We start from the raw sequence: 19,200 nt of genomic DNA, 5'->3' as shown, positions 1-19,200 counted from the left end.
CCTTAAAAAATATTAATGAAATACACAAAAAAAATATTAAAATGATCTATTTGTAGAGATAAAATGATTTTAAAAAATAAGTGTAAAAATGGGACTAATTCTAATTCTAGGAAATATATATAGAGAAATAGAAATAAGGATGCTAATTAAAGAATATTGGCAATACCATCAATCCTGTTTGAAGCTTAATCATAGCTCCACTAATTTGTTGACTTTCAGCTTTTTGCTGGTATATATTTAGGCGATCTTCAATGCCGTAAAATTCCTTATTGTCTGGTATTACTTGAATTCCGGCAAACTACCCGATTAAATTAAGTGAGAAAATGAGCATAATGATTCTAGTGTAGAAAAAAGAAAAAGAAAAAAGAAATCAAGAATTCCCAAAGATTAGTAATTTGGCATAAATAGAAGAATGTATAAAAAAAATTCATCAAAACATTGAGAGAGAAAGAGAGAGAGAACCTTTTTTTGAATTCCGGCAAACTAGCTACCCAATTAAATTAAGTGAGAAAAATAAGAGAAAGGATTCCTAAAGATTAGTAATTTGGCATAAATAGAAGAATGTATAAAAAATTCATCAAAAAATTGAGAGCGAGAGAGAGAGAGAGAGAACTTTTTTTTGTGAGAGAAAACCATGCATAGAATGGAACAGATAGTTACAAATTTATAGTAAGAGAGTGTGAATAAGAAGAGAGAAAATAAAGGAAGGTGTAGAGAAAGAAGAAGAATAATATTTATGTAGAAGGTAGTGGGGAGATGAAAAGAAGAAGAATAGTATTTATGTAGAGGGTAGTGGGGGAGATGAAAAGGTAAGGGTGGAAAAAAGTTGAAAAAGTGTAAATATTAAAATAAAATAAAAATGAAATATTAAAAACAATTATAGGAAATTGAAAAGAAAATGATAATGAGGTAGACGCTGATGTGGCTAAACTGGAGCATAGCAATAATAAATGCTACGCTTCAGCTTTTAGATATATATAGATATAGATGAAGTTAAAAAAATACCTTTTATAAGTGAATTTAATTTTTAGGTTAATTTTTCATTTTTTAAACTTACAATTTCATCCTTAATTAAAAAAATAATATAAAAAGCACATCTATTTCATTATTATTTCCATTTTCTGTTAAATTATATTCATGAGAATCACCACAAACAAAATATTAACAGTTGACATGGCATGCTTCAAAAAATTAAAAGTTTAGCTCCATATATTCATTATATTCATGTTCACGATTAATGAGAGCATTTTTTTTTTTTTTTTTTGTGTGTGTGGAAATAATGGATTAGAGATAATACTGGGACCCATGACTTGTCATTCTCTACACCCCATAGTTCAGGTGGTGAGTTCTGAGGCTGATTCTCTTGTAGGATTCAAGAACAGTGAAATTCATGAAATGTCAGTAATTTATAGCTAAATCTTAACATAAGCCAGAGATATGCCCCACCAAACTCCCCATCCATATGGTAATTAAGGAAGCGAGGCCAATAGGCTATTGACTAAGAAGTGAATGAAAAAATGCCCCAAAATTTTTACCAATAGAGGTATCCATGTAAAATTAGAAGTATTAATTAAATCCTAATTATTCATCAATAAATAAAATTTAGTTTTTTATTAAATAAAAAAAAATCAGTTAAAGAAAAATATTTTCATTAGATGTGGCAACAACCACTTATTTTTCTCAGTTTTAAAGTATAGAACTCATTAATCTCTCACACATGAATACTAAAAGAACTCATTAATATCTAACTAATAAATAAATTTATACTCAAATTTTATTTAAAGATATCAAATATATAATTTTGTTACAATTGTCGATCAAACTTTTTTAGTACTTGATTGCTTCACTCAATGAAATAATGTTTATTTTACTTCAATATTAGTTCTTCTAACTGTTTTCTTCTTTTACTTGGTTAATAAAGTACTTATTCAGGAAAATAAAAAGTAATACAATGAATTGGTTTCAATTTGTAACTTTGCATCTAAAAAAATAAATTCTAAATAAAAAACAAATATCAAAAGATAAATAAATCTTTTATTAATATTTAAAATATTAGAATATGCCCACTTAACGTAGTCACCCTAACCAGAATTCACTAGTACGAGATTACCAGTCATGTCCAAGAACAAATATAGCCCAGAACATGGTCCCCTGAGCAGCCCAGTAGAGTGGCTAAAAAGACCGAGTATTGAAGTAGATTGCAGCTGCTGCCAAGGTGACGAAAACAAAGCTTCCACGGCCGCTGTTCAATCGAAAACCAAACACAGTATAACTGTATGTGAAAATCAATAATAACACGGTTTTAGATGTTAGAAGGCAAAGAATATATAAGCATGAGATTACCAATCATGTCCAAGAACAACTATAACCCAGAACATGGTCCTCTGAGCAGCCCAGTAGAGTGGCCAAAAAGACCAACTATTAATGAAGTAGATTGTAGCTGCTGCCAATACAAAGACCACAAATTCATCTCCGGTAAAATGACTTAGCAGCAGAGACCACGGATTCTTGACCCAGCAATTCTTGGGAATGGCAGCTCGGGTCGCTGCTATCTTAAATGGAGGCTGAGCACTTGGGTTGAAGTCATATTTTTGGCCAACCCCATTAACACCATTAATATGCTCAACTTGTCTCTGCATTTCTTCAACAACTGGTTCTTTCATTGGAGGACTTTGTTCTGGTGGTAAAAATACTGATTTGTTTTTTATTGTTGGACACGTAGTGGGTAATAAGAGTTTAAATTCTAGCAGGTGATTAAAATAAGAGAAATGCTTACATAATATTTTTATAACAAATTTTAAGTAATAAATATTATTATTTGTTGTTATTAGTAAATAATAAAAAAAATCAAATTAAAAATCTGTAACAACCTAGGACTTGTTTGGTATATCAATTTAAACACATAATTTCAGTTTTTAAATAATATTACACATATTTTTATACACTTTTTCACCCACACTTATTTTCAAAAAAACTAAAAACGGTTGTTTACACATAAATACCAAACCATTCTAAAAAAAAAAGTACCAAACAAACTCCTATTATCTTAAATTTATTATAAAAATATTGTAAAAATATTAAGAATGTAACGCCTCTTTCCAAACAAAGATTTTGCACTCTCTTGTCAGAAAACACCGCATCTTTCTCTTTCATTTTAATATTGAAAGAGAAAGATGTAAAAAAATTTGTAAAATTTATTACAAAACTAGTACTAATTCGGAGACCTTGACTAGCATATCTTTCTATCGGATTCATATCCTGTGCAATACCTAGGGTATTGCACGGTGTGCAATTGCTTCAATCCTAGCCATTCAATTGATCTAATGCTCAAGAATTGGACAGCTCAATAAGACACGTCAGCGATCCATGTGAGCTCTCATTTTTCTCTACTCTTTCAATTTCTCCTCTCTCTTCTTCACGCTTACCCCTATTCAAAAATTTCAGAAACTCTCTCTGACTCTTTCTCTCTTCCAGCCGAACATGCCTTAGAATCTCTCTCTCTCATGCCTAAAAAAAAGCCACCAGTGATGCTTCGGTTAACTCTCCACTGAAGAATGAATGTGAACCAACTGTGTTTTAGCTACCCACCCAAATGTGATTAGATCTAGTAATCAAATTTATGATTTTTTTTTTCTTTGTGTGATTTCTTTGCCAAAGATCATCCCTTTGTTTCATTTATAGCACTAAAAATTATCTATTTCTTTCATTGCTTTTTTTTTTTTTTTAATTTTTAAATCTGATTCATTTATTGTTGAATTTTTTGAGATTTTTATAATGGGTATGAAGCCCAGTACCAATAGAGTGTGCATGTGTGTCAATGGCCAAGGACTGGCTGGTGGAGATTTTGTTAGGTTGTGTCCTCTGATGCTGATGTTTGGTTGCTGGGTTTATCGGTTCCTTGTGTTATGTTTTTGTTTTCATTTCATGAGTTTCAAGGGGAAAAAAAAATTAGTGTTTACTATGCAATCTTGTTCATAGCCAGTTATTTAGTTGTTACAGATCAATTCTTAAACATTAGTTGAACCTTGGTGTCTCTGAATTTTATGACACTGTTACTTTTGTCCATAACAAATATTGAAAATTTAGAAATAAAAAGCATCAGGTTGCTGGATTTACAAAAGAAAAAAGGGGAATGGCATTTACAGACATTTTGTATGCATGCTATTCTTGTAAAACTCCCATTAAAGTAGAAAATATTTGAAATATATACATCATCTAAATTCAAATTAATATATTGGGGCCAACTGACAATAGTGCCAATTGTAGTAGGGATGTCCATATGGTTCTCATTTCTCAGTAGATTGATAATGTTATAAATAAAAAATGGTTGTAATGATATCCATGCTTGGTTATTTTTCAGCTATAGGTTTAAACTTTTGCTATAAAATCTTGAATGAACTATATCTAAGTGTGTTAATACCCATTGAGATCTCTATTTGCATGGTTTCTTTGTCTGGAAATTTATGAGCTAAAACATGAAATCCCTCTTGAGCTTCCATTTTATTGAATGTAAACATCTATGTCTGTTGTGGCACACACCAATGCTAGCATTTGTATATGCATATAACAAACTTCTATTATGTTACTTGTGAGTGAGTGTGTGTCAATGGCCAAGGACTGGCTGGTGGAGATTTTGTTAGGTTGTGTCATCTGATGCCGATGTTTGGTTCTTGGGTTTATCAATTCCTTGTGTTATATTTTTGTTTTCATTTCATGAGTTTCAAGGGGAAAAAAAATATCTTGTTTCAGCTGCTCATCCAAAAAAAAAAAAAGTGATTATAGAACTGGTATTATGATCTTTTTTCCCCTATCCTTGATTTCTTTGCCAAAGGTCATCCACTTCAAAGAAGTTTCATTGGAATTTTTTTGCTTGTTTTCTTTACAAAAAATCAACTTCATTGGAATTTAACAATTTGGTTTGAGTTTAATATTATAGAAAACAACGTAGGGAAGCTTAGAAACACATGAATTTAACAATTTTGTTTGGTTTTCTAAGATTCACCCCTTACTTGGTTTGGGTTTAATATAATCCATTTTGTATTGTGGTTTGGGATTGGTAGCAGTTCCTTATTTTGTTTAATTTTAATTTTTTTTGGAAATGCACAAAAATTGTTTGTGAAAGTAAGTTAATAACTGTTAGAAACTTTGAAGCTTAATGGCCATTAAGCTAAGCCATTTTATATGCAAGATTTGCAGTTTTCAGGGAGATTCATCAAGTTGATAAATGTTTTGAGCTACTCTCCAAATGGGCTGATTCCATTAACTTTCCGCTCACAAAAGAGATGTGAATTGAGGCAAGGGATAGAGTACATGAAATCTCTCAAGTTTACCATGCCATCAAGGAGGGATTGGATTTTTGACCCCTTGGAACAATAGTCAAGGAGGTCTTTGTGTAGTTTAACACAAACCATCACAATGGAATACCACTGTAGTTAATAACTTTTTTTTCAATTGGCTAATTCCAAAAGCAATTTTGGTTATGGGGAATGCAAGAATCAGTTGATGGCTTTATTTTGATGAATATATGTAATGTATACAACTCTGTTTTGCAAATAGCATGTAGTGAAGGAGTTCTGTTACTAGCTTTTTAGGCCTTAAATGTATTTCAAAATTTTTATCCTTCTAAATGGAGTTGTTCTTTGTGTATGAATTTGCTTGTAGCAAATAATAAAATTGAGAATGACATAAAAACACAAATTATATTAATGTCCACATGATCTTGACTTTACTCTTCACTTGAATGCTATTTTTTACATGATTGGCAGCATTTCTCTCATTATTAAGCACCACATCTTCTATGGTATCTCATGCCAGGTTCCAGCCACATATATCAAAGAGATCTACAAAGCAATTCTAACCAAACGCAAAAGCTACAAAAGCTACAGCACTACCAAAGAAATCTCACAAATTCTAGCCAAATGCAAAAGCTACAAAAGCTACAACACTACCAAAGAAATCTCACAAATTCTAGCCAAATGCAAAAGCTACAAAAGCTACAGCACTACCAAAGAAATCTCACAAATATGAATGCTGCAACTCACATATATCAAAGAATCAAACCACAACACCTCTCTAATTTTATTAACCACAGCCCAAAGAGAGAGGTAGAGCCTCTTTTACAAATTGAATTTGCTATAACACTTTGCTTATTCAGGAGTTGTAAAAACTCAAAGCTTTTAAAGATGAAGAAAACTAAATAGAACTTTGTTTTCTTATTGATGAGTAAAAGTGATTACAAGCAACTGAGAATGGATAGAAAAAATCTAATCCCTTATATAAAAAAACTGGAAAAGAAATAAGCAAAACTAACTAACTTCCTTGATTAAGCAGGAAAACTATTTTAATCTAACCACTAATTACAAGCTAACACGTGGAATTAATTCATAACAGAAATTAGAACTAATCTGTCTAAGCGTTTCACTAAAACAATTACTAAAGAGATTGCAAAACACAGTTGTGTCACTAAGTGTCATTAGGTCCTCATTTACACAAAACGACCTCGTTTCTTCTTCAGTCTCACTCAGTCTTCTTTTGCGTTTTGTACTTTGGACCTGTATCTTCATTTCAACAGTAGTTAATATGCCAAAGTTGGTTTCCAAATTTTTTTAAGTCTTCTTTTGCATGCACACCTCTCCAAGCAAAAAACAGAAATCGGCTAGATCCAATAGAGATACACGTAGCTTTAAAACAATGGCCTTTCATGCTTCCAAATCATATCAGGATTAACATTCACAACAACTGCCCTCCCAAGTATGGAATGTGATCCAATAAGCAATACCGACATGGGGGAAAAAAAAAGTTAAGAAAAAATTAAGATATCTAGGCCAACAATTTAAGTAAACTAACAAGTAATAACACCAATAGTGACATCAAGGAATTGCAAAAGGTAATAAAAACTTAAAAGCCATTTCAAGGAAAGATCCTTCATATAAGTTCATGATATTTGCAACCAATTTAAAGCACACAATTCTAGGAAGATAAGGACATTCCTGGTCCTTCTCATATACTATAGCCTACTGTCTTGACATATAAAATAAACATATTGCAGGAACATATTTGCAAGAAAATGTTTCCCGAAAAGCCTATTCACTGGGAATGTGACGAGGCTTTTCTACTATTTTTAATTCCTCCTTTACTCTATGCTCCCTTTTTTTTAGGAAATATTTGAAAACAGAAAATGACCACTCTAAAATTAAAAATGCAAAGGGAGTTCAAATCTCAAAAATTCTTGAATGCGACAAATAACAGATTGGAAGAACATTGTAATCATAGAAAACTGAACTAGATGATCATAAGATTGAATGTTAGTTAGATTGGGAAGATTATTTAACATCTTATGAACTCAACTTATCGTCTTCCCGTTACTAGTTTGAATCTCAACTTCCTCTCCATTTACATTTATTATTTGTCCATCAATCCAAACTAATTCTGAATCTCCAACCCAAACATGAGAGCCAATAACAATGTTCTTTGGCATGCCCTGCAGCAGTTGAAATTTACAATAATATACATGCTTAAGATCAAAGCTGATACACAAATATAAATTTTCTCATCATTTTTTTAGGGTAAGAATAGAACACACACACACACACACACACAAGTAACATAATAGAAATTTGTTATATGCATATACAAATGCTAGCATTGGTGTGTGCCACAACAGACATTGATGTTTACATTCAGTAAAATGGAAGCTCAAGAGGGGTTTCATGTTTTAGCTCATAAATTTCCAGACAAAGAAACCGTGCAGATAGAGATCTCAATGGGTATTAACACACTTAGATATGGTTCATTCAAGATTTTATAGCAAAAGTTTAAACCTGTAGTTGAAAAATAAACAAGCATAGATATAATTACGATCATTTTTTATTTATAACATTATCAATCTACTAAGAAATGAGAACCATATGGACATCCCTACTACAATTGGCACTATTGTCAGTTGGCCCCAATATATTAATTTGAATTCAGATGATGTATATATTTCAAATATTTTCTACTTTAATGGGAGTTTTACAAGAATAGCATGCATACAAAATGTTTGTAAATGCCATCACCCTTTTTTCTTTTGTAAATCCAACAACCTGATGCTTTTTATTGCTGAATTTTCACAATTTGTTATGGACAAAAGTAACAGTGTCATAAAATTCAGAGACACCAAGGTTCAACTGATGTTTAAGAATTGATCTATAACAACTAAATCCCTGGCTATGAACAAGATTGCACAGTAAACACTACTTTTTTTTTCCCCTTGAAACTCATGAAATGAAAACAAAAACATAACACAAGGAACCGATAAACCCAGCAACCAAACATCGGCATCAGAGGACACAACCTAACAAAATCTCTACCAACCAGTCCTTGGCCATTGACACACACGCACACTCTACTGGTATTGGGCTTCATTCCCATTATAAAAATTTCAAAAACATTCAACAATAAATGAATCAGATTTAAAAAAAAAAAAAAAAAAAATTATAAAAATTTCAAAAACATTCAACAATAAATGAATCAGATTTAAAAAAAAAAAAAAAAAAAAAGGCAATGAAAGAAATAGATAATTTTTAGTGCTATAAATGAAACAAAGGGATGATCTTTGGCAAAGAAATCACACAGAGAAAAAAAAAATCATAAATTTGATTACCAGATCTAATCACATTTGGGTGGGTAGCTGAAACACTATTGGTTCACATTCAATCTTCGGTGGAGAGGTAACCGGAGCATCACTGGTGGCCTTTTTTTTTAGGCATGAGAGAGAGATTCTGAGGCATGTTCGGCTCGAAGAGAGAGAGAGTCAAAGACAGTTTCTGAAATTTTTGAACAGGGGTAAGCGTGAAGAAGAGAGAGAGGAGAAATTGAAAGTACTAAGCATTAAAGTCTAGTTTCCAGGGGTGCTTGGCTGGGAAGTTTCAACAAGGCTATTGGCTTCACTCATTCCATGGTGGTAGCGCTATGGGGCCTTAGAGATGGTCTCTCCTCAATCATTGTGCGAATATTTTGGCTACGGAAGGATACATAATCCAAATTCCCCTGTTTTGCATTCTAGTTCTCTTTTTTATATTTTGTACCAGGTTTTAGCTTACGCTTAAGGTGTTATTTTTTCTAGACTTTGTACTATTTTAGCTTTTTTAATGAAATATCCGGTTTACCAAAAAATAAAAAGTTCAACGCTTCACATGGCTCTATTGAATGTTATGCAAAAATTTTGATCTAGAAATTTATTTAGGTAAATTGTAAAATAAACCCTTAAAGTTTAAGATTATTTTAATTTTATACTTTGAAATTTGAGATATTAGATTTATACTCTAAAGTTTGATTTTGTTTGAAAAATTCCGTCATACGTTAGTTTTGGTTGTTAAGTTGATATATTGGCGTACTGATGTGTTTTTTTTGTTGTCAAATCAGCCTCCCAAAACTACTAAAAATTGTACTTTAGTTCACATTTAAACTCATTTCTTTGTTTTAAATTAAATAACGTCATTTTGAGATGTTGATTTGAAAAAACAAATACACATCAGTTTGCTAACGTGTCACTTAATAGCTAAAATTAACAGAGGGTGGAGTTTTGCTAATGCCTAATGGAACCAAACTTTAGAGTATAAAATTTAAACAATCTCAAACTTTAGGGGGTGTACTTTGCAATTTACCCAATTTATTTTTACTATTTTATTCACTTATTTTTCAAAACACCTCACATCAAATTATCTATTTTACATTATATTTCATTAAAATATCCAATTTTCTTGATTTTTTTTTAATTGTTTCTCTTTCTTTACTCACAACAACCATCATCAATTCTCTTTTTTCATCATTGGGATATGTAAAGAAAGAAAAAAAAATTAAATGCAAAATAAATAGTACCAATATAAATTTACACGATTACTATAACAATTATATATTTTTACACAATTTTGCATAGCCTGATGTAGGTAAATTTTAAATTTGGTTGGCTAAAATGTGATACTTTTTTATTTATTTATTATGCAAACACTAATGCAAGTGTTCTTAATTATGTCTGAATGTTTTATCATAAAGATCATTTTTCATAACTCTTTTGCCTTTTACTTTTTACCCTTCACTATTGTTATAACTCTAGCCCCATTGTTCTTCACAGGGTTTTCAAATCAGGATTGTTCAAAGAACCGTAAAAGAAAGAGGTTTAAGGTTTTTGAGGTTCGACCGAGATCCAATTGAAGTCGGACTGTGATGATGTCATAATTAATTAATATGAAAATAAATAAAATAAAAGTGAAAATTTTAACAAATTCAAACAAAAATAGTATTTAAAGAAGTTAAAAGTATATTTTTATTAAAGATTCGATGATATTTCTCATAATTTACTACAAAAATTAAATAAATATCCTCTAATTATTTAAAATATTCTATTAAATTTGTAATATACTAATATAATTAGCCAAAACTACATGTATTATATTCATTCAAAGGCCTTCAAAAAAAAAGTTTATTTCATAAAAACAAAGATACATTAAAGTTTGAACATGTGGCAGGTATTAATCTAAAAAAACAAGTGAAAGTAATGTGATGAGAAACAGGTGTGTGACTGTGAAGGCTTGAGCTTTTAGTGGTGACAAACGAGCCCAGTTACTAGCCTTTTTAGTGAATTTTTTTTTTTTGCGTGGGAGAAATTGTGAGAACCGTTCACGGTTCTGAGAACTATGAGGTTCAACAGCAGTTCAAACGGTGCACGGCTGAACAAGGCAACGACACAATAGCAGGGGCAGAGTTGATAGAGAATAGAGGAGATTAATGGGAATGAAGGGTATGTATTTGAGGGTATATTCGGTATTTTGAACCCATAACAAGTGAAACAGGAGAACATGATATCAGTTTTAATTTGCGTTTTGAAAAAAGTTGCCTGATATTGTGAATTGATAACGCTCTATTTTGGCGTTTTGTAAAAACGCATTTCCTTATAAATCGCCTAGCCAAACAACTATAATTAGCGTTTTCATTAACAAACACACGTTTACCCAACCAAACCTCCCAACCAAATGGGCTCTAAATGAGTTGAAAAATAATCTTCTAACTTCTCTTATTTAGCTTACTGGGAGATAAAATTGTTTTCCAAAAGAAATTAGTGGAAAACAATTTTAAAAATAAGCTATACTTTTTATGTAGATTAAAGATAGTTTTTTTTTTTTACTAATTTTTTCTAATGCTACCAAACACTAAAAAATACATAAAACTATTTTTACAGAATATTTTCCACCGAAACAAACAAAAAATGTAAACTGTATAAGAGCATTAGTATTGGTGGTGCTAAAAAGCTATATTGCTATTTTTAGCACCACCAAATACAAAAATAAGACTACATTGGTGGAGCCAAAGCCAAATATTTTGGCTCCACAGCTACAGTGCATAGCTGCTTTTGGCTGCACACTGTAGCTCAAGGTAAAAAAAATAATAATATTATATTCGGTCTCTCTCTTTTTGATTTATTTTTTTCTCTCTTTCTCTATCCAGCTTTTCTCAATTCTTTGCAACTTCTCTTTCTCTCTAGCGCTGCCCCTATCTCCCTCTCAACTGAACCAAGCCCTTTTTTGTGGTGTCACCTAGGTTCGTTGAGATCGCCATCATCAATGTGGGCTCGTGGTGGTGGTCCGGTGTAGGTTCGTGATGGGTTCGTGGTGGTGGGTCGGTGTGGGTTTGTGGTGTGGGTCGGCTAGGTGGGTTCATGGTGGTGGGCCGGTGTGGGTCGGGTTTGTGTGGTTGGGTGGTTTGGATCGGTGGGTTTAATGGTAGTGTGGGTTGTTGACTGGGATCGGTGGTTGGCTGGGTTAATTTGCATTTGGGTATGTGTGTTTCCCAATCTGTATTTAGGTCTTTTTGTGGGTTTGGTGGCTGTGGTAGTGGTGATGGTGGTTGTAGTGGTAGTTTGGTAGTTGTGGTTGTGGTTACCGTGGTTTTGGTGGTTATGGCTGTGTTGGGTGGTGGTTTGTATTTTTTTTTTCCTTGCCTTGGCTTGTGGTTGAGGTTGTTGCTAGTGGAGTGGTGGTGGAGGTCGTTGTGGTTGGTTGAAAAGTTTTTGTGGTGAATATTTTTATCTATACTATAGGCTTTCTCTGTTTGGACCAGATTTTTTTTTTCTAAAATACCCCTAGGTTTAAGTAGAAACAAAATTAAAAGATAGTTTGGTAAAAATAATTGTCCAACTTGCACTAAAACATTGCCAACAAAATAGGAATACTCTTCCACTAACCCACTTCTTCAAAGTAACTATACATTTATTTATTTATTTTTAAATAGAAAAATAAGTTAAACAACTCACGTTGCTGCTGTTTTTTTCCTTTAAAAGAAAAAAACCATGTTAGGCCGAAAACAAAACTAAATATCAGAAATAAAAAATAAAAAATAATAGTTATAAAAAAACTAAACTAAATAGATATATACACTTTTTTTTTTTTTTGATAAGTAGATACATCTTTAACTCCCACTAAAATGTTGTCTACAAAACAAGACCACTCTCTTGATAGTTTTCAAATTGCTCTTCTATTTTTTTTGTAAATGTTAATAGTACTTATACTTGTGGAGTGACCATCACACCAATGGTGTACGGTGGTTTTATCTCTATATATTAAGAAGATTCAAAAGGTTAGTTTTTTTTTTTTTTTTAAATACCCCTAATTTAATTAACTTATTCTTATGCCTAAAACATAAAAATGAGGTTAAAATTGTAAATTGGTAAAAAAATTACCCATATTTATAAAACTACCCAATGTTCTATAAAACTTCCCACTACCCCATTTACACAACCAAAACTACCCTATGTTCTTATATATATATATATATATATAAACAGTAACCCATGTTCTAAAAAAAAAACTTACCATAAATTCCTATTAAAAAAAAAAACCTAAGAAAAAAAAAGAATCTTATTGCACTCGCAAAGTGCGTTTAATGAGGCTAGTATTATTTTAATCAAATAGTTAAAAATATAAATCTATTGATATTAGGTGTATTGTAAAGTGAGAAAGCAATATAGATGAAATAGTTTTTTGTAAAGGCATATTGTTAAATTTATGGTTACACCAATATGAATGCTCTTAAGAAAAAAAAAATGCAACATTCTACTAAGTGCTAACTGACAAAATTGGAAAAAAATATTTAATGAGACGCGTGTTATAAATGGTTAGTTGAGCATAATATGGGAGGCAAAATTTGCCAAATAATATATTTTTCCAAAAAAATTAGGCACGTGGCATGCATTCAAAGTTATTTAGTAAGTTAGACTGTTTTTGAAAATCGAGTTTGGCAAAATTGCATGCATTCAAAGTTATTTAGTAAGTTAGACTGTTTTTGAAAATCGAGTTTGGCAAAATCGACTTTGGGCTGGAAAATGAACGTTATAGTGGCGTTTTTTTAGTGCCTATAGCAGCGTTTATAGAAAACGCCACTATAGGGTACCTATAGTGGCGTTTGTAAAAAAAAACGTCACTATAGCATTTATTTTCCAGCCCAAAGTCGATTTTGCCAAAATCGATTTTCAAAAACAGTTTAACTAACTAATTAACTTTGAACTCATGCCACGCACCTAATTTTTTTGGAAAAATATACCATTTGGCAAATTTTGCCTAATATGGGACATGAAACTTCGTACAAAGTCTACAGACCTACTTGCGTTCCGTTCACCACAACTTACTACTTGTGGTCCACAAGTCAACAATAAGTTATAAATGTCAGTTTCAGTTAAAAATATTTAGTACTTTTAAAAGAAAAAATAATTGATTAATTTTACATTGAAAAATAAGTGTGAATTAAAGAACTTCAATAAATGTGAGTTAAAGAGTTTTAAAGTTTATGCTAAGAGTTAGGCCTTTTGAATATACATTATTATAAGTTTATTTTAAAAACTCTATCTCCTCTTTTCGTGCATGTTAAAAATAGTATTTTTTTTTTTTAAAAAAAAAAAAACTATAAAAGTCGGGTACGGCGTGAGAAGAGTAGAGATACGACCGAACCAATGACTCATAATTGCACATTCTCCGACACTAAGCTATAATTCTCTCACAACTTTTGTTCACAAAATTTAAGACTTTTCAAAAAATTTAAAGCTAGCAACTAAAAAGAACAAAGAAAACAACAGATTTTTTTTGGTACAAAAAGAAAATTAATAAAACACTAATAACCTAATCAACAAATAAGACCTAAAAATACAATCGACTTCCAAATTTTTTATATAAAAAAACAACTTATTTTAAAAAAAAAAATTCTTTGCGCTTGTTGCATTAAACTATTTTATGCAAAAAAAATACTATTTTAAGTTTCTCAAGATTATTTGCGACATATTTTTGGAGACATTAGTACATAGACCCTAGTAATAGTCCATAAAATCCTAGAGTCATGAGCCTATGCTTTTGGAGAAAAGATCCAATGTTCTACAAAGCATTAGGAATTTTTTTTCCAAATAACATTAAATATCAAAAAATTTAGTTAGTTGTCACATTTCAAAACAATGTTGTAAACTAGCATCTCGAGTTTCAAGATAAAATTCAAATTTTTAAGTCTCGATTTGTAAGTGGTGGGAGCTGATGTGGAAGAAAATCCACATGGAACTCAAGTTTATAAAACTCAAGTTTCACTTTTAAGACTCGAGTTTCACCATTTTAACTTCTTCTTCCTCGCGTTCTTCTAAGTTTTGACTCAGCGTTCTTGATCGTGTTCAATGGATTCGCTGCCATGGCCGTCAAGAACATTGCCGACGAAATCACCAACGTTTGAAAGCACGTGAGCATCAACCACGATCGAAGCTGCTCCTCGGTCCCGTCGTCGACGTTGCTGCCGCAAGCGACGCAAAGTGACTTCACGAGCAGGAGAAAGATCCCTCCAATTCTTCCTCTGTTCTTCGTCTCTGTTCGTCGTCAAATCATTCCTCTGTTCTTTTCTTCAGATCGTTCTTCCTGTTCTTCTTCAGGTCTGTTGTTCTTCAAGTACAAAATCAATGAACCTAGATCTCCCTAACCCAAGAGCGACAGAGGCAGTAGCGGCGAAGCTCCAAGCGAAGGTTTTTCTTCTTTGGGTCTTTGGTTTGATGAATTTTCATTGTTTGATGATGTTTTTCTTCTCTGGGTTTGTTGATGAATTCGTTGTTTGACAATGTTTTTTCTTCTCTGGGTTCTTTGATGATGTTTTTTCTCTGGGTTCCTTGTTTAGAATTTGCTTTAGAACCTCATCATCCGAAAGCTGTGTCAAAAATGTTTTTGCCTAAGAAAATCAAGTCTTAGAGACTCGATTTTGATTTGGTAGAACTCAAGTCCTTAAGACTTGAGATCTATGTGGCATTTCCTAGCATTTCTTGTCCAAGTCATCAAGTACAAAGTGAATCTTTGAGACTCGAGTTTTAAATAGAACTCGAGTTTTAGAAACTCGAGATGCTAGTTTGCTAAAACATTTCAAACGTGTGTTAACTTACTATATTGCCCTCCCTTACAATGCTAGAAGCCAAATATCCTCAAAGCATTAGTATCAGATGTTTTAAAATATCCTATGTTAATATAATAAAAAGTTATTCTTTCCATTTTAACATAGCATTTAACATTAAACCCTGCATCTCATTTTCTATTCTTTTATACAACATATTAAAATAATACATATAAAACATTAAAATAATATTAACTCAAAACACAACCTGTAAATTTTGTGATTTGTACCCCTTTTGTGACACATTGGCATGTATGTTGGTTCTTTCTTGTGAAGGCGAGGTGCACGGTACTTGATCTCCCTAAAAAACAGTTTTAGAATCATCGCCAACGCAAGCTTAATTGGAAGTAAGCAGAGTCTCTTAAAAAGAGGCGATGGAGTCACCACCTACTTATAGGACCAGGAACTAAAACATGACTCTATGAAGGTCTTTCTACCAGATTAGGTTTGGAGTTAGGTACAGGATGGGAAGAAGTTAGGTACCTTAAGCTTGCCTAGCTGTAGCTGGTGTTCATATATCGTTGCTTAAATGGATGGAGAGTATGCTTATCCTAAAAGCTTAAAAGGTGTGTGGTTGTATGTAAAACCAAGATGTAGGTCTACGTGTCATGTGAGATAGATATAGAAAGCAGAGTAGACATGTGACCATGGAAGCATAGGCATGCAAAAGATCAAGCAACAACATCAGCATGTGAGCACCATGGTTTTCAGACTCGGACCGGACTGTACAGTCCAACTCGGGTAATCGGGAACCTCTCACCAACACGGTTCTTTTAACCACCGAAATCATTCTACGCACAAAAAGAATGAAATTGTTCTACGCACAAAAAGAATGAAACCGTTCAAACCACGATCGAACTGCCCAAATTTGAAAACTGTGAACGGTTCTAACGGTTTAGATCAACGCTTTTTTTAATTAATTTTTTTTTAATAAATTTAGAAGCTCACAGCACCTTATCACCATGGTTGAAGCTTCAACCATTATGAGATGCTGTCCAACATTGAAAAAAATTGAGATCCCATCATCTCTATCTCGCTAGCTCTATCTCTCGTTTGTTATTTGTTCAAAACTTTTCTTCTTAATCTTCTTCTTTTTGTCTCTGTCTTGTTTTCCTATCTCTACTCTCTAGATGTTGCGTAAACTAGTTTAAGAAAACTTTAAAAAAATAAATAAATAAATAAATAAAAAAGGTATGAACTGGGAAGTTGAAGTGACGGAAGAAACGAAGGAAACTTAAGAAGATGAAAGAAGAGAAGATAAGAAGAAGACTAGAGGTAAATGGCTGACTTGTTGTAGAGATTGCTTTAAAGGGTGTGGTGCAGATTAAACTTTGGGAAATGGAAGCCTTGGGGAAATAAAAATAAAAATGGGTGAAGATGTCTTGATGAGACCAAACGTGATATTGGTAGGTGAATGGAGGGAATAAATAGAAAAAGGTTTTAAATTTGTACTGGGTTAGAAATTAACATAATGATATCTGTACATAATATTTTTATAATATTTTTACAATAAATTCTTGTATTAGATTAATATTTAACTTAACGTTAATTCTATAATGAATTCACCATAAATCTTAAGTTAAAAATGTTTATTTTCAAAATAAATTTCTATATTTACTTGAAATATTTTAGTTAAATTTTTAATTTTTACTAATTTAATATATTTATTTATACTTTAAATAATTATTAAATAAATTATGACATCATCACGGTTCAAACTCGGTTTGATCTCGGTTTGACCTTAAAATCCTTGAACCTTTCTCTTGTATGATTCTTTAAACAATTCGAGTTTCAAAACTATGGTGAGCATGGTAGAGATCAAGACATTAACATCAACACATGAAAATGTAAATATGCAAGTATGTAAGGATAGGAACATTTGAGCATACAAGTGTGTGTGCGCATGTGTATATTCAATCATGCATGTACATAAGCACACACATGTGGATATCAAATAGGATTGCGCAATCAATTTTTAAGTCTTATGATGCCAAATCTCAAAAAATTTGGCATGGAACTACAATTTCTTTCTAAAAATGAGAAGGTATGGTAATATATGTAAAAATATTTTCCTTATATTTTATTCATCTCTCTCTTTCTACTAACTCTCTCTCTCTCTCTCTCTCTGTCATATCTTTTCTCTATCTTCTCTTCTCTCTCTCACCTCTGTTTTTTCTCTCCTCTCTGTCCTCTACTCTTGAAGCAATGTTGGTGGTTGTGGTAATCTCTGCCAATCATGTTCCTCCACTCTTGTTGCTCTGCTACTTGACAATCTTGCCGATCCTTTTGTTTTTTCTTTCCAATTTGGTTTTTTAGGCAGTGGCTCATGGCGGCATTGATTTGGTAGTGTGTTTGGGCTTGGGCTCAGACTAAAGAAGGGAAAGAAGGGCGTTTTTTGGCTTCGACTATGTTAAAGATGGTGGTGGTGGGGATTTTGGGGAATGGGTTGTGTTTTTAGGCAGTGGCTCATGGTGGCACTGGTTTTGGTGGTGGATGGGTTGTGTGGGTTACGATGATTGGGTGGTTTTGGATGTGGGTGGTGGGATGTAGGTTTTTGGTGGCGGCAGGGGCGGAGCCAAGGGGGGGCGAGAGGGGGCAATTGCCCCCCCTGACTCCTTTAAAAAATGCTTGATACCTACTATGTGATGTGCATTTAAGTAGTCTGCCCCCTGTAAGTGGGAAAAAAAAAAAAAACACTCCAGCTATTATGAAACAGCTCTGACACAGGAAAGAAAGAATGGAAAAAAATGCTTCTCAATTCACTTATTTTACTATTCTTAAATAGTATTTATTTCAAATAGTTTTGATCTTGTCCTATCCATTATACTGTTTACATTACTTTTCTTTCCTATTCTAATTTTTCTTTTCTTTTTTTTTATTATAATTATAATACTATAAACATAACATTTTTCACAAAAAATTTCACAATTGTGAAAATGGTTAACTGTAAAAGGTGAACAACTTACATTGATGAACCCACCACTTTATTTCCTTCACAACTCACAGTCCACTATTATAACAATTGTAAAATTTATTGTGAAAAAATTGTGTTTGTATGACAATTCAATTAGTAGGCTCTATAGTTAAATTTTGTAGATTGATTTATTTATTTTAAGCAATTAAATTATTTCTAAGTTTTATGTATTTAAATTAATTTCTCACTTTGGTTGTTAGTAACTATGATTGATTATTTTTGTTTCCTTGTTTTAATAATATGAAATATATATATATATATATATACTTGTAGTTACAATTGTCTATTTATTTTGTTATTATTATCGATTAATATTTTTAGATTAATTTTGTTTTTAGTATTGTTTTTCAATCTTGCCCCCCCTAAACTGAAATCCTAGCTCCGCCACTGGGTGGCGATGGTGGATTTTTGGTGATTAGGTTGTGATTTTACATTTTACAATGATGGCGGGTTGTGGGTTTATGGGGGGTGTGGCTGTTGCAATAGAATATGAGAGAGAGAAAGAGAGAGAGAGAGAGAGACATGAAGAGTGTTTGGGGACCACAATTTGACTCTTTACAATCACTCTAAAAATAGGTTTGCGTGGTGTGACGTCGAATGGCATAAGAGATTTAAGTGTGTCTTATTCATCACCAATTGGTTTTGAGATAGAATGACATAACTCATGATTCGACAAATGGTATCAGAGCCAAGGTCATGGGTTCGAGTCACAAGAGAGTCATTGTAAGGGAAGGATTGTTGGGGGGACCACAATTTGACTCCCTACAACCAATTTAAAAACAGGCCCA

The 19,200-nt window shown here is 32.3% G+C and overlaps 2 long non-coding RNA genes across 2 annotated transcripts; one reads left to right on the top strand and one right to left on the bottom strand.

The window, feature by feature from the left end:
• The first annotated feature begins 3,414 nt into the window (after positions 1–3,414).
• LOC136070034 (uncharacterized) lies at positions 3,415–5,712 on the top strand. Its single transcript, XR_010631258.1, has 2 exons — positions 3,415–3,607; positions 5,197–5,712. It is a non-coding gene; the product is annotated as an uncharacterized LOC136070034 (long non-coding RNA).
• A 481-nt stretch (positions 5,713–6,193) lies between these two features.
• Positions 6,194–9,107, bottom strand: LOC111985226 (uncharacterized). The gene is made up of 2 exons (XR_002880029.2): positions 8,645–9,107; positions 6,194–6,738 (listed from the first exon to the last, which is right to left on the bottom strand). It is a non-coding gene; the product is annotated as an uncharacterized LOC111985226 (long non-coding RNA).
• Positions 9,108–19,200: the final 10,093 nt, after the last annotated feature.

This window comes from Quercus suber, unplaced genomic scaffold (assembly GCF_002906115.3).
Source record: "Quercus suber isolate HL8 unplaced genomic scaffold, Cork oak 2.0 scaffold_204, whole genome shotgun sequence".
NCBI classification, from domain to species: domain Eukaryota; kingdom Viridiplantae; phylum Streptophyta; class Magnoliopsida; order Fagales; family Fagaceae; genus Quercus; species Quercus suber.
This window is presented reverse-complemented; position numbering and strand designations above follow the sequence as displayed.